Source organism: Fundulus heteroclitus, chromosome 9 (genome assembly GCF_011125445.2).
Source record: "Fundulus heteroclitus isolate FHET01 chromosome 9, MU-UCD_Fhet_4.1, whole genome shotgun sequence".
Lineage (NCBI taxonomy): Eukaryota > Metazoa > Chordata > Actinopteri > Cyprinodontiformes > Fundulidae > Fundulus > Fundulus heteroclitus.
The window spans coordinates 31,608,905-31,623,222 of record NC_046369.1 but is presented as its reverse complement, the minus strand read 5'-3'; positions in this window follow the sequence as shown (position 1 = coordinate 31,623,222).

Here is a 14,318-nt window from a genome sequence, read left to right as displayed (position 1 = left end):
TCTGTTGGTGCTTTCACAACATTCCTCCTGTCAATTATCCTTTTAGCATTTCAATGTTAACAAAAAGAAGGAAAAAAACAAATAATTGCAACAGACAAACTTCAGAAGCGACAGGAAAGGAGAGAAAAATAAAAGTATTCACAGCAAAACAAATAAGAGAATAATAGAGCTGCCAGCCTGAGCTGTGGAGGATGGGACGTGCTCTTTGTTGCTCTGATAGGCATGCTGTTATTGAGAAAGTTGCTTATTGATGTGCTGTCATGTTTATTTATGAATACTTTAATGGGCAGCGAAACAGCGCCATGTGCTGCAAGCTTGAGGGCTCCAGTCTGAGAACATTCCCATGACTTACTATTTCAGACCACTCAGTATTAATAGGACTAGCCGCCACTGTGGATACAGATGCCCCGTTCATGACTCACATCTCAGCTGTTATCATTTGAGTTTCTCCGGTCACTGTTTCCATGTAAGTAATCAGTTAACAGGCAAGACAAACTTTAGTACATCTAACAATCGTTTTTGGGTCATACAGTGCTATATCAAAATGTTCATACTCTTTGAACTTACATTTTTGACACATTCCGGCTCTAAACGTCAACATATTTCATGAGACTCTCATATGATAGGAATCCCACGTGAGATTCTGAGTTACCATGGGACTTTTGGCCACTTCTCTACTGAATGCTTTCCTTTCCCGCCCAGTCAGTTTAGGTGGATGGTCGTGTCTTAGTATGCTTGCAGATGTGCTATCCAAGCCCTTTCTATTGTGGGATGATGGATTGCACATGGCAAGTGCACACCAGACTTTTCTTTATTAAAAGACGTAAATCATGCATACTTGTCATTTCACTTCACAGTTGTGCACTGCATTGTAACGGTCTATCACATGAAATCCATATAAAATACATTTCTGGAGATTTTCCAGCTCGCTGTTGGAAAGACAAGACGTCTGTATCCCCTAACAGAGGCTTTCTTTCGTCAACAGGTGAACCTCAGATGACCCTCTCTGCTCGCCCGGTTATGGAGCTGTTTTTGTCTGTGGCTGCACGCTAGTTCAATAAAAAAAAAAAAAAAAAAAAAAAAAAAAAACATCTTGAGCTCGGAAAATGTTTCCAGTAAACGCGGCTGGACGCACTACTAAAAGCACCGGTGACCTTCCTGTAGGTCTGCCTCAACAAAGTGAGGCAAATGAATAATGCATCGTTTCCGTGCAGCCAGGAAAACAACCCTTTAGATTTGACCGGGCGATAGAACGCAGCCTTGTTACATCTGGCACAACCATGGCGGTCAGGAACTGTTTACAACCATGGCTCAAGTCTACTCCCTGCAGAAGGGGAGTTTCTTCCCAGTCATGATGGGGAGTTTCATGTTGGCTGCAAACAGATATTAATCATAACAAATACCTTTAAAAAGGCCATCGTACTAGTGATACTTTTGGAGTCCACTACTATTTTATATGGTAGACCAACACAAAGGAGAGCATAAGTGTATGGAGTGTGGAAGACAGATTATTCCTGATTTTTTTAAAAAGAAAAAAGGAAATAAAAATATAGCCTGCATTTTAATTGATTCCCTTCTCCCTTAATACCACAGCTCAGGTGTGTGGGTGAAGGGGGTGGGGTGGGGAAGACAGCTATTGGTCAATTTATGAAATGATGTGATGAAGAACACAGTTTTTCAAAGAAAGAAATAAGAAATGTTGTTTCCACGCCAACTTTTGGACACAGCCAATACATGGAAGAAGGTGTTCTGGTCAGATTAGAAAAATTTAGAACCAATTTATAAACGGACTGAATTTATGCTTTTCAGGTCATACTGACCACTCAAAGCACTTTACGCTAGAGCTACATTCACCCAATCGCACACATTCATACACCAACACATAGATCGTTAGGCAATTTTGGGGTTAAGTGCCTTGCCCAGGGGCTCATCGACACATAACAAGGAAGCTGGAATCAATCCCACATCCTTCTGATCGCAACACAAATACTCTTCCCATTGAGCCATAGTCGCCCATGCAAAAAAAAAAAAAAAAAAAGCTATGTGTTGTGGTAAAGCAACACCCTAAGCACAACCTGTCTATGATTGAGACATGGTGGAAGCGGCATCAAGCTCTAGAATTGCTTTAACAGAAAGAAATTTTCACATTTGATGTGAAAATAAGCAACAACATAAATAGTAATCCTGGAATCTGCTCGAGGGTGCAGAGTTTTCTCTTCTAACAGGACAACGATCCTAAACACACAACGAGATTACTGATTCAGATCAACGCATGTTTGTGTGTTAAAATGGTCTAGTCAAAGAGCAGATCTCAAACCAATTGAGAATCTGTGGCAAGACTCCAAAAATTACTATTTTGCAAGAAGAGTGGCTAATAATCTGTGTGTCTAGTGGTTATACTAGGTTCATGTATGCCTTGATTGTTTGATTAACCGATATCTCCTCTGGGATAATGTCACCGCTGCTCCAGCCTGTCATCGTCCAACCTCAGGAGGTAATTCAAACATATTTCTATTTTACAGTACATTTGTTTTTACTTTGAATATTTTCTTTTCTTGAATTCCTACAATTTCTTTACAGGGATTTTTTTTTCTAATTAATTTCTCAGCTCTTAACTTTCATTTCTTGCACAGAATTTAGCAAACATGGTTTTCAGAAGCAGTACCACTTTAAAGCATCCATGACCAAGATGATCAGCATTATGTCATATCATAATCATCCATTGACTGGCTTGTGTGTTTAATGTAACAATGGGGAAAAGGGGGGATCGGTCCTTCAAAGGGTATAGTGGCGGTAAGACCCAAGTGGCTTTCTTGTGTTCCTTATTGCCTCAGTTACCTCTTTTGAAATCAGAAACCCAGACAATAAGGACAATCTTTATGGATTTTTTTTTTTTTTTACAATATTCATCCATCACATAGTGACTATACAAAAGCCTGGGATTATCTGTACTTCACCTTTAACTCTAAATAAACTCTGTGTGGTATTTTAGGCAGGCATGAAGAAAAGCAATAAGAGCCGTCCCTGGGAAGAAAGAACCCTTAAATGTAACAGAGGTTGAGCACACGAGCTTTGGAACGATATTAAATCTTGGTACATTCTGTTCCCAGCAGTTTCTGGTTTGCATGTACAGTGCCCCTGCTTCCACAAACAGTGGAGCAGGGCAGGATGGGCGCAGAAAGTCAGCAGCTTTACTGCAGCGTTAGCACGCTGGCACGCACACTGTTTTCTGTGTCAACAAGAACAGAAGACGTAGACATAATAAAAAAGACGCAACGCAAGGCTATGAAATATACAACCAAGCAGGAGGGAAACTAACACTTCGGTGTTCTTTACGTGTGCGGATTAAAATGTGGCTTCAGGAGGCCAACAGTACTGCTACAATTTAAAAAGGTGTCATTAAAAAGGGAGAAGAGAGAGAAGTTGGAATGAGTTTTCAAACCTTGACTAGAGGAACAATCTCCATTCACTATTTCACGGTCCATTATTTAGCAGACATAAATAAAACACTGCATAGACATGTTATCATATTTGTCAGTGTACTGTTATCATTTTACCCTGAAATATAATGAACCCCTAGTATAACCCACCACGAATGTGAGCAGTTTATGTTTGCACTCAAGCTGCATTTATTTCAGATGAAAATATGAAGAATCTAATATTTTATGTTCTTTATGTTCAGGCACTTGTAAAAGCATCCATACTCCTTGCACTACTTTATCACGTTTAAACCACCGGCCACAACTTGATGTCGAACCTATCTCCAGTGTTCCTTGGTATTCATGACGCTGTTTGTTCTCTAAAAAAAACTCTTAGGCCTTTACAGATACAAATTTTGGTTTAAATAAAAATATTTTGATCCTTTTAGTATGTTTCTTCTCACTATATTAATCCTTTGGAGTTGCCTAACCAGAGTCCTGAAATGAATCAGGGCAGGCTGCTAATGATTAGGGTGGTGGCAAGTCTTAAAAATACCAGTGTAAAGATGCTCAAAGGGTTTGAATGATGATAACGAATCTACTCTTGATTAATCAGAAAGCTGTAAATCCTCTCCAACATGACATTTTTAACATGTCAATGAAAACGGATCAATGATTTATTTTAAACTGATACTGGTTTTGTTTTTTCATCCCGTCTCGTTACACATCAGAAATATATTTCTTATTAGAACAAGGTTGATTTTAAACCTTAATTTGCCTGAAAATGAATGCATGCCACAAATTTAAGTTTTAATTGGTACAACACTTGTTTTTTCCACATAACTATTGTAAACTATGTTATTGGTCTGTCACATGAAATTTAAAATACATTGAAGTCCTATGTTGCAGCTAAAGACACTGTATTTCTTTTACATGATCCATCTAGGGCAAACATGCATGCAGGGATTTGAGTGATTGTACATTTCATCCACCTCTGCTGCACGGCTGTTTAAAGATCTGAGCAACATCGACCCAATAAGCAGGTCACACAGAGAGGGACTACTAAAAGCATAAGGGTCGGCCGCACTCCTCCCTGACAGCGATGAAAACGAGATCACCAAACTACCTGTTTCTGATCATCCTGCTCTCTTTTGTTGTATTATGAGAAAACAATTCCAGGTTTTTTTGTTTCCTTTAATATAATAACCACTTTTTCAGATCTGCATATGTGTGATGAATTCATTTTAGCTCTGATTCAGTTGTATTTGGGCATGTTTTCAATAACGTCCTCCTTTAAGAGCTTCTGAAAAACCCAGATATCACATTTGCCAACTATCCAAACATTATTTGACCTCTGAAAGTGATTCAAAGTTAACATTTAAACCAGAGTAAAGGGTTAATTTACACATTTTCCACTGAAAAAGAACAAAAAAAAAATCAAACTATATATATATATATATATATATATATATATATATATATATATATATATATATATATATACATACATTCTACATATATTCCTGTCTATATTTATTGAGGTGGAAAACAAATCCACTGTCTATTCTGCCGCTGCTTACAAGTCCACCTTTTCTGCCTCATAACCACCTGATTCTAGTGAAACGGCGACGTCAATAGCAGTATTGTTCTCTACAAGCAAAGAAGAGAGGAGAAGCCTGTCTGACCCAGGATGCCCTTCAAACAGCGTGCTTCTTCAATTACGTGCATTTGTATGACTGTACGTTAACAAGGCAATTACTCAGAATGCAGCCTGATTAACGTTCAGCGCTCACATGAACAAGGTCACGCACAAAGGGTTTTTCATGAAGATTCACACTTGCATATCAACATTCAAGTAATGCAGATTCCTGCACTACTTGTGTGTTTGCAACATGTCTGGGTGAAAGAATGTGACTCATTTAACTCAACGTGAGAAATACTGGCTGAACGCTCCAGACACACAGGAAATATTTAGTCAATACGTCCTGATGCATCAGGAACAACGCCATTTCTCAAACAATACATGCACACGTACGACAGAGAGCCTTGCAGAAGTATTTATGCTCCTTAAAACTCCTTTGAACATTTTTATCACATTACAAACGCAAACGACAATGTTATTATTTTCATTTTATACGATAGATCAACACAAACGATAGTGCATAAAAAAGTAACTTATACTGCTACTACAACTGCAAGTCTTTTGGCATAGTGTGTTTCCACTAGCTTTGCTACATCATGAGACTGACATTTCTCCCTATTCCTCTTTGCAAAAAATACCCAAGCTCAGTCAGACTGGATAGAGAATATCTGAGGGAATCACTTTCAAGAATTAGCTCAGGTTCTCAGTCAGGATTTAGGTCTGGACTTTGATTAGGCCGTTCTAACACATAAACATGCTTCGAACTACACCATTCAAGTGAACCTCTTCTTGTATGTTTAGGGTTCTGAACTTCAGCTTCACTCTCAAGTCCTTTGCACCCCCGTCTTCCAGGATGGTCGTGTATCCAGCTCCATCCATCCTCCAATTATCATCTGACAAGTTTGCCTGTCCTTGTAGAAGAAAGACAAAGCATCATCCTACCACGGCCATGTTTTAAAGGTGCAGATTGTATGCGCAGTGTTAGCATTATGTAGGGCAAAAAGTTCAGTATTGGTCTTAGCTTACCAGAGCCCCTCACCGTCTGCATGGGACTCTGCAAACTGCAAAAGGAACTGTTGATGGCTTCCTTCTTGGAGCTCTTCCACAAATATTAGATTTGTAGAGAGCACGACTGATAGTTTTCCTGTCAACAGATTCTCCCAGACTTCTTCTGAAACCCGTTCCAGTTGGTTTTAAGGTGGCAAAATGTTTAAAAGTTCGAGGAAACAAACAGATACTTTTGCCAGACGCTCTAAATCTCTTACATATTTTCCACGTTTCTCCAGGCGCTTCAGATTCCTGCGCTGCCCTCTTTCCCTTAGGAGGAGCAGCAGCATCTCGTGCAGATCGCAGTCAATGACAATAGATCTGCTTGTATAAGTGGATGTGTGCAGCGACATGAGAAGGCTGCAGAAAGCATTGGAGCATGACCCACTTTCCAGTGCTGTGAACCGCATTAATTCATCCTGCCAGGTGTGCTGGGAGATTGGGAAGTCTGCTAAGGTGAACTCACTGTAGCCTTTACTTGTCTCCATAGAGCACAGACTGAGCAGGCAACCAGTTTATGAAATCTGTCAAAAAGCCTCTCCTAGTGCAATGTAGACTAGATGTGGAAAAAAAAAAGAAGAAATAAGTTCTTGGTTCTAATACCAAGAACTTCAGGTCTCCTTCTGATACAGCTAAGATTTCTGAGACCTGAATTCTGACTTTGTAGAAACTTTCCTATTTCAGTCTTATTTTCTTTTTTCTTTTTTTTTTGCGGAGATTAAGCCTTGATGTGGATGAATCTCTTATTCTGAGGGCTGTTGCGCTCCTCACTGACGCAGCTGCTGAATGGCATTACACAAGAATCTTGTTTTTCAAATCAAAAAGCAAAAAAATGTTTCCTGAGAAATGTGTCACTGCCCTCACCTTGAATTTTTCTCCTGCGTCAAGACGGGTGAATGTGCACCACAACCAGAATACTGCTAAAGTCAGTTCTGAGACCTGTTTTAAATGATTTTCTTACAGCAATATCTATCTATCTATCTATCTATCTATCTATCTATCTATCTATCTATCTATCTATCTATCTATCTATCTATCTATCTATCTATCTATCTATCTATCTATCTATCTATCTATCTATCTATCTATCTATCTATCTATCTATCTATCTATCTATCTATCTATCTATCTATCTATCTAACATGAAATTGATGGTTTTCACTATAATCTATATAGAATCAAGGCACGTCTATGTGGCCTGTCTTCAGAGCTCCTGTTAGTCTACAGTTTTAATTGAGCTTTTTAGTTCCTGACACATTCTTAACAGAAATCCCACACTTCTGACCAATATGGCTTTACAGTTCGGGTCAGAAGGTTACACACACTCATCATCCGCAGAAATCCTGCAGAATCTGGGCCTCTCAATGATTAGTTTGAACTGTTAAGTTGTCAGGGTGCCGCTCGATATGACATACAAATTCAATGTTTGTTTTTTTTAAACAAGAGTTAACATAATGTTTGAATCTATTGTGGATGACAGCTAAGTTCATAAACCAATATTTACTTTTTGATAGAACATTTCTACAGGTCTGTGTTTGAGCTTAGAAGCTTAACGTTAGCCGGCTTTAAAACCAGCTTGTTGTGTGTTTGGGTTCATTGTAGTTTAAAGTTCCAACCATCCAGCTGCTGATTTAAATGTAAATTTGGAGGATTTAGAGATGCTTTGCCTTCCTCGTCACATCGTCCCCACCACTTTGTGTGATCGCCTGCCCCACTGATAGCAAAACAGATCCCTCAGCATGACACTGCCACCACCATGCTTGACAGTTGATACATCGTTCTTATGGTTTCAAAGTCTCCTGCGAGAAATACTTTTTATAAGTGTGGCTAAACGGCTCAACTTCTGACTATTAAACCCTTCTCCAGAAGATGTTGGGTTCGGCCATGTGGGAAGCCGCAAATTTCAATCTGGTGTGAAGGCTTTCATCTTTGGTCTGAATCTTTTTCTTTGGTTAGCACCCCCTCAGTCCATGTTGATGTGAAACTACTTTTACTGTAAACAGCAACGCTGGTGCTTCAGCATTTATTTTTATTTTATTTTTTTTTAGCTTATGATCAATTTATGATAAGCTTGGAGGTTTCTTAATTGTTCTGGAACATCCTCACAAATTTTCTTCCATCCAAGGGTGACAGTTTGGGTCAGACAGTCAAGACTTAGCTAACAGGACAATAACCTCAAACACACACTTATACCTCTGGGTCCTATCACACAGTTAGGAACCTTACAATCATCCATCCATCATCTATACCCACTTATCCTTGCAGAGTGCTGGTGCCTCTCTCCAGCAGTCATTGGGTGACACCATGGACAGGTTGCCAGTCCAACACAGAGACACACTGGACAAACAATGCACACACACAGCTAATGTCATTTTAGAAAGACTAATTTATCTAACTGTGGGTTTTTGGACTGTGGGAGGAAGGCGGAGTACCCAGAGAAAATCCCCCACATGCACATGGAGAGCGTGCAAACTCCATGCTGGGATTTGAACTCAGGACCTTCTTGCTTCAGGGCAACAGAGCTACCAACGATCCCGCCATGCAGCTCACACTTTCCAAGCAAACAGCAAAAAAGTTTAATTCTCTCTGGCAGCAAATCTGACATTTTCCACAATATGTCCTGTAACTGAGGAGCCTTAAGTGTCGTTTTGAGTCCTCACTTGCTTCCCCGCCCTGATGCGTTAAGTGTTAAGACGCAGCAAGTTTCTCTGCATGAATTTAGGAATATAATTTAGGAGGATGATCGGCACACGCCGCTGCGGCGCTTCCCTTTATCCACCACGCCTGACGCAAGCCTTCTCCTCTTCTACACAGGGCCAATTCTCACATAGAGAACAGAATGTACCGTTCAAGGACACTAACACGTTTCCTCCATTATCGCCCTCGGCGGTTTGGCTCATCTCTCCTGCCCTTTATGGTCTTCGGCATCCTAATGGCCCAGGCCAAATCACAGAGCTGCGTGTGCAGAGTGTCTTTCTGAAAGGCAGGTTGTGGGGAAGCATTGTGTGCTTGACCAGCATCCCATGATCTTTGCTGGTTGGGGGTAAAGGGGAAGGAGCCATGTGCACTCCAGAGTTCCAGTCAGCGTTGTGAAGACGGTAACTCTGAAGCATTTCTGTGAAGGTTTGATTCACTTAGCCAGAAAACAGAAAACTCAGAACAAGATTCGTCATCCTTCCTTAGCTGCTTACTGTAAACACTGGCGCTGATTCACACGATCGCGGCTTCTGCAGTCACACTTCTGCTCATGCACACGTCGATTAAAACAGCGCCTTCTGTTTGACTCTCACACAGAGAGTGACCCTGACCATGAAGAAGGTTCGTCTCTGTCGGCCGCTGAATCACCCGCACCCGTTCGCGTGGAAATGTTTTCATGTTTTTGTGCGACATCTCTGAGCTGACAGGATAACTACTGGGAATCCAGCAAAGCAAAAGCGTCTGCGTAGGAGTTCATGTGCATATGAATGGAAGCGGGGGCCCGCCAGAAAGAGCATGCAGCGTCTGACAGGGGAGGAGGGTTTTCCTGCTGCTTCACAGCAGTCTCTGCTGGAACTTAAAAGAGATGAAGATGTATTCCTTACTAATAACTGGGTAAGCTGGTCAGTGAACAGGCAGGAGTTCAGGCCTTAAGGTTTAAATCATGATTGTGTTTAAAAAAACACAATCACTCAATGATTACTATTTGAGTTTCACACCTTCTGTTTCTTGCACTTAAAGAAAAAAAAAAATCTGTTATTAAGTTTTTTTCCCACCAAATTATGCTTATTTTAAAGATTTACAACATAGCATATTTTTACTTAACAACAGTGTTTTTTAGACGCATTTTAAAAATGGAATAGCAAAATATCCTTTGTTGTGTTTTGTGTGAACGAGGACCCAAAAACAGGACAAAGAAAGCAGATCAACCAACATTATCGCATGGAAGGTGTTTAAGGTCACGCAACAGCATTTTAGTTGGATTTATTTTCAAACTTTGACTAGGACACTCCCGAATCCTTTAGGTGTTACCTAAAATTTCTAGTCCATCCATCCATCCATCCATCCATCCATCCATCCATCCATCCATCCATCCATCCATCCATCCATCCATCCATCCATCCATCCATCCAGCCATCCATCCTTCCACACTGCAAAAATGGAACTAGAAATAAGTAAAATGTTCTTAAAATCTGTGTATTTGTCCTTGATTTGAGCAGGTAAATAATATGATTTGCCAATGGAATAAGAATTTTGCACTTAAAATAGGAACAATTCATCTCAATCATCTTATTTCAAGTGCAGTATGTCTAATTATCTTATTTTAGGGGTCAAAATACTCATTCCATTGGCAGATAATCTTATTTACCTGCTCAAATCAAGGATAAATACACTAATTTTAAGAACATTTTACTTATTTTTAGATCCATTTTTGCAGTGCATCCATCCATCCATCCATCCATCCATCCATCCATCCATCCATCCATCCATCCATCCATCCATCCATCCATCCATCCATCCATCCATCCATCTTTTAATGCACATCGTTTTATTGTCCCAATCAGTGTTTCATGCTTTTATTTCTGTTGCGTCTTGCAGCACTAGGCTTTGTCCACTGATTTCACTCGACTTTGTTTGTGTTGTTTGAACCATTCAGAGGTGTACTTACTGGTGTACTTCAGATCTTTGTCCCGCTGCATGACCCTAACACGCTTCAGTTTAATGTCACAAACCCGTAGCAGACATTGTCCTTAAGGATCTTCTGAAACAGAGCAAAAAAAAAAAAACGTGGTTCCATCTAGCAAGATAAATTGGCCAAATAGGAAAAAAGTACTTACATTCAATGCGACACAAAAAGGTGCGAGGGTTGGCAAAAAGCCTCTCGTCTCAGTTTGTTCACCTGGAGGTCCCATTATCGCTCCAGGCTAGGCATCACATCGCAGGTGCTCAACTTAACACTGCTGTCCTGTTGCATTAAGACTCCTCTTCTCACCTCGTCTGCTGCTGAAATCCTCGTTCTTCTTGCTTTTCTTTGTGTGGGTGCACATTCAAGTCAGCAGATTTGTGTCTGCAGGTGTCCTAATCCACCTGCGTTTGAGTCCATTATTCCTGCAGGAGGTAGTGACAGCAGCGAGCCTGTCTGTCAGTCTGAACACCAAACTTAATTCAGTCCTGACAGACGACGACAGGGAATGACAGATAACCTGAAGAAAGCACCCAAAAACCAGCTAATTTAAAGTTATGCATACAGGGAAATGGTAACAAGGCATGAATGATAACGACAGCTGTTGGACCAAAGTGTGTGAAAGAAAAAAAACATGACCAGACAAAACACTTTCTCTGTTTATTGATTTACTTTCATTTGATTGAATCAGCTCACTCACACACTGTTCCCTTTGCCCTCATTGGTCACCGTGTCCTGCTGAGGTTTGGAATTAGAGCTGCGCTGAAATCAGCGGAGGGAAATTCAGCATCACGTGTTAAACTCCAGTGTTACTTTCATTTTTGTTGCGGACGATGGTGAGACATTTTTCACTGCATTACAGTGCTTTGCAGAAGTATTCCTACCCGATGCTGGTGAAGATTCTCAGTCATCCAGGTCACGGTCATTCCAAAAAAAAGTAAAAAACAAAGCAACTGGACTTGTTTTCCATAGTTGAAGGTGTTTCGCTTCCTATCCAGGGAGCTTTCTCAATTCAAAAAGTCTGGAGTAATGATGAGTACCAAGCTATATACCATTGCCCAAACAAAGGCCTTGTAATGGCTTAGATAACATGCAAATTCAACAGAAACAGGTCCACCCCTTAGTAATGGGCGGTTGTTAAAGCCATTAAGCCAGCAGACTGAACCAAAACTGGTCCACTCCTCTGTAACGAGGAGTATCAGAGGAGTGGATGTAATTTCACACATGGTCACGTCACAACCATAGACTTTTTGGGTGCGTGCATTTTATCGGGACTTTATCGTCATTTATTACTCCAGTTGAGAATGCAGACATGTGGAAGGAAGCGACAGGGAAGCAGGTCAAAGTTAATGGGAGGATGGTGGCAGCTAAACCCAGAATAATCCTGGAAGTAAAAGACTTATGACCATATGTGTACCGCTAGAGCTATAATGAAAGGGCTTAGATGAAAGCGTACTTATGTGTTAGAAAGGCTCAGTCTAAGTCCAGATGTGAAGTCAGTGGAGACTTTGTGGCAAGACTTGAAAATGGAATTTGACAGACGCCGTCCATTCGCCACGACTGCGCTTCAGCTTTTTTGCAAAGACAAATGGGAAAGAATCTAATCCTCTTAAATTTCTGAAGTGGGTAGAGATGCACCCCAAAAGCCTTGTAGCTGTAATTGTAGCAAAAGGTAGATCTTCAGGGTATTGTCTCAAAAGAATACAAATACATGCTTGCTGCATCAGACCCTCCGGTGGTACTGTTTGTGTTAGCACCAGTATGTGAAGTGGAGTTTAGCCATCTAAAGTCCAGGCCTGGCCCTGAATCAGCCCTCAAGGACTCCGTATGTCTCAATAAAAGTACCACAGAGGCTGTTCTCTGGACCTGGATTTGCCTCCAGCGTGAGCCGCACCAGCTAACCTCAGACTGGGCAGTAAACTGCATGACACGCACAGACGTATCCCTCAGGGAATGTCTGAATTACCGTCAGAGGCCCCAAAATGAGCAGTAAATCTCAACTAACGGACGCTGTGTCCCAACACAATCTGTCCAGTCTGTGTCCATTCCCACCTCACTGTGGCCCTCTGTCATACCTGCGACGATGCCGTTCTTTCCCTGAAACCCAGCTCCCACAAATCATTCTGTAGAAAAAAAAAGTGTTTCAGATGAAAATGTTTGTTTTGCGCAAAGTTTTCCACGCTCTTTCATGTTGGAAACACAAACCTGAATGCATTTTATTGTTACTTTAAGTGAGAAGCCAACATAAATTTGCGCATAATTGTGATGGAACAGGAAAATTATACATGGTTTAGATTTTATTTAACAAATAAACACACACATATTTGTATTTAGCCCCCCTCTACTCTGAAATGAAACCAGGGGGCTTCAAACACCACCAAATTAGTAAAATATAGTTTAACCGTCATTTCATCTCAAGATGAATCTGGCAGTTCTGGGAAAGCCTCAGAGGTTTACTAGAGAGCATTAGTGAACAAAGAGCATTGTAGAGACCCAGGAAAGTATAGAGAAGTAAAAAGCAGTGTTAGATTACATATACAGTGTTGTCCAAGTCACCACGCCAAAACAGAAGGAGGATGGAGCCATTCCAAGGAGACAGCCAAGTACTTCTGCACATCACTCTGAACACACCAACGCAACTGGGAAATGTGGTGATGGGAGCATCATGTTGTAGGGATGCTTAAAGTGTAACTCACCCCATGGAAAAGCATAATCAAATGAAAAAAATCCATCAAAGGGGGGAGGGAATACGCGGGAAAAGGAGGGGGCTGTGTTCAGGATGGTGGGTAAAGCAGCAGCTAGCCTGACTTGCCATACTGAATCATGGAGAATGAGCAGAGTTACACTGGGCCACTGATCTGTCTTTTAAGGTGGAGCATTTTCACCCCCCTCGTCTGGAGCTCAGTGGGCCAGAGCCTTATCAGTGTGAGCTGCATGATCAAGGTGCTGACTCAACAATGCCCAAAGCTGGTGCTGCTGAGGCAGTGGAGGACAGGATCGGTCCAACTATATATTATCATATTTATTTCCCGCTTTGTAATCCAGGTGGGATCAGCAGCAGCTTTGCACATGCAAGATTCATTCGCAATGTGGAAACAGAGTGTGACTGAGCTCCTCTAGGCTCTCTCTTTGCTCTGACTGCAGGCGGGTTTAAGGTCGAGGCAGCAGCTGTCTGCCTGTGAGACAGTACTGAGGCAAGACAATTAACATTTAATCGCTGGACTTGATATCAATTACTGATATCTGCAACATAGTTTTGCTTAGTCAAAACTCTTATTCAAAATACCTGTAATTAGATTTTGACTAGTCAAAACTCTACAGATATCTGTAATTAGATTTTGTCTAGTAAGGTTCATGTGTTGTTTGTCATGATAGATATGTGTAATTTAATTTTGACTAGTCAGAATGACATTAGCTATATCTTAAGTCAATATTCCCACTACTCCCGTTGACATTACGACTAGTCAAAATGATGTTATAGATATACATAATGGTAATTCCAGACAGTTAAACTTACTGATTAAATGTTAGAATGGCTCTACACCCACAG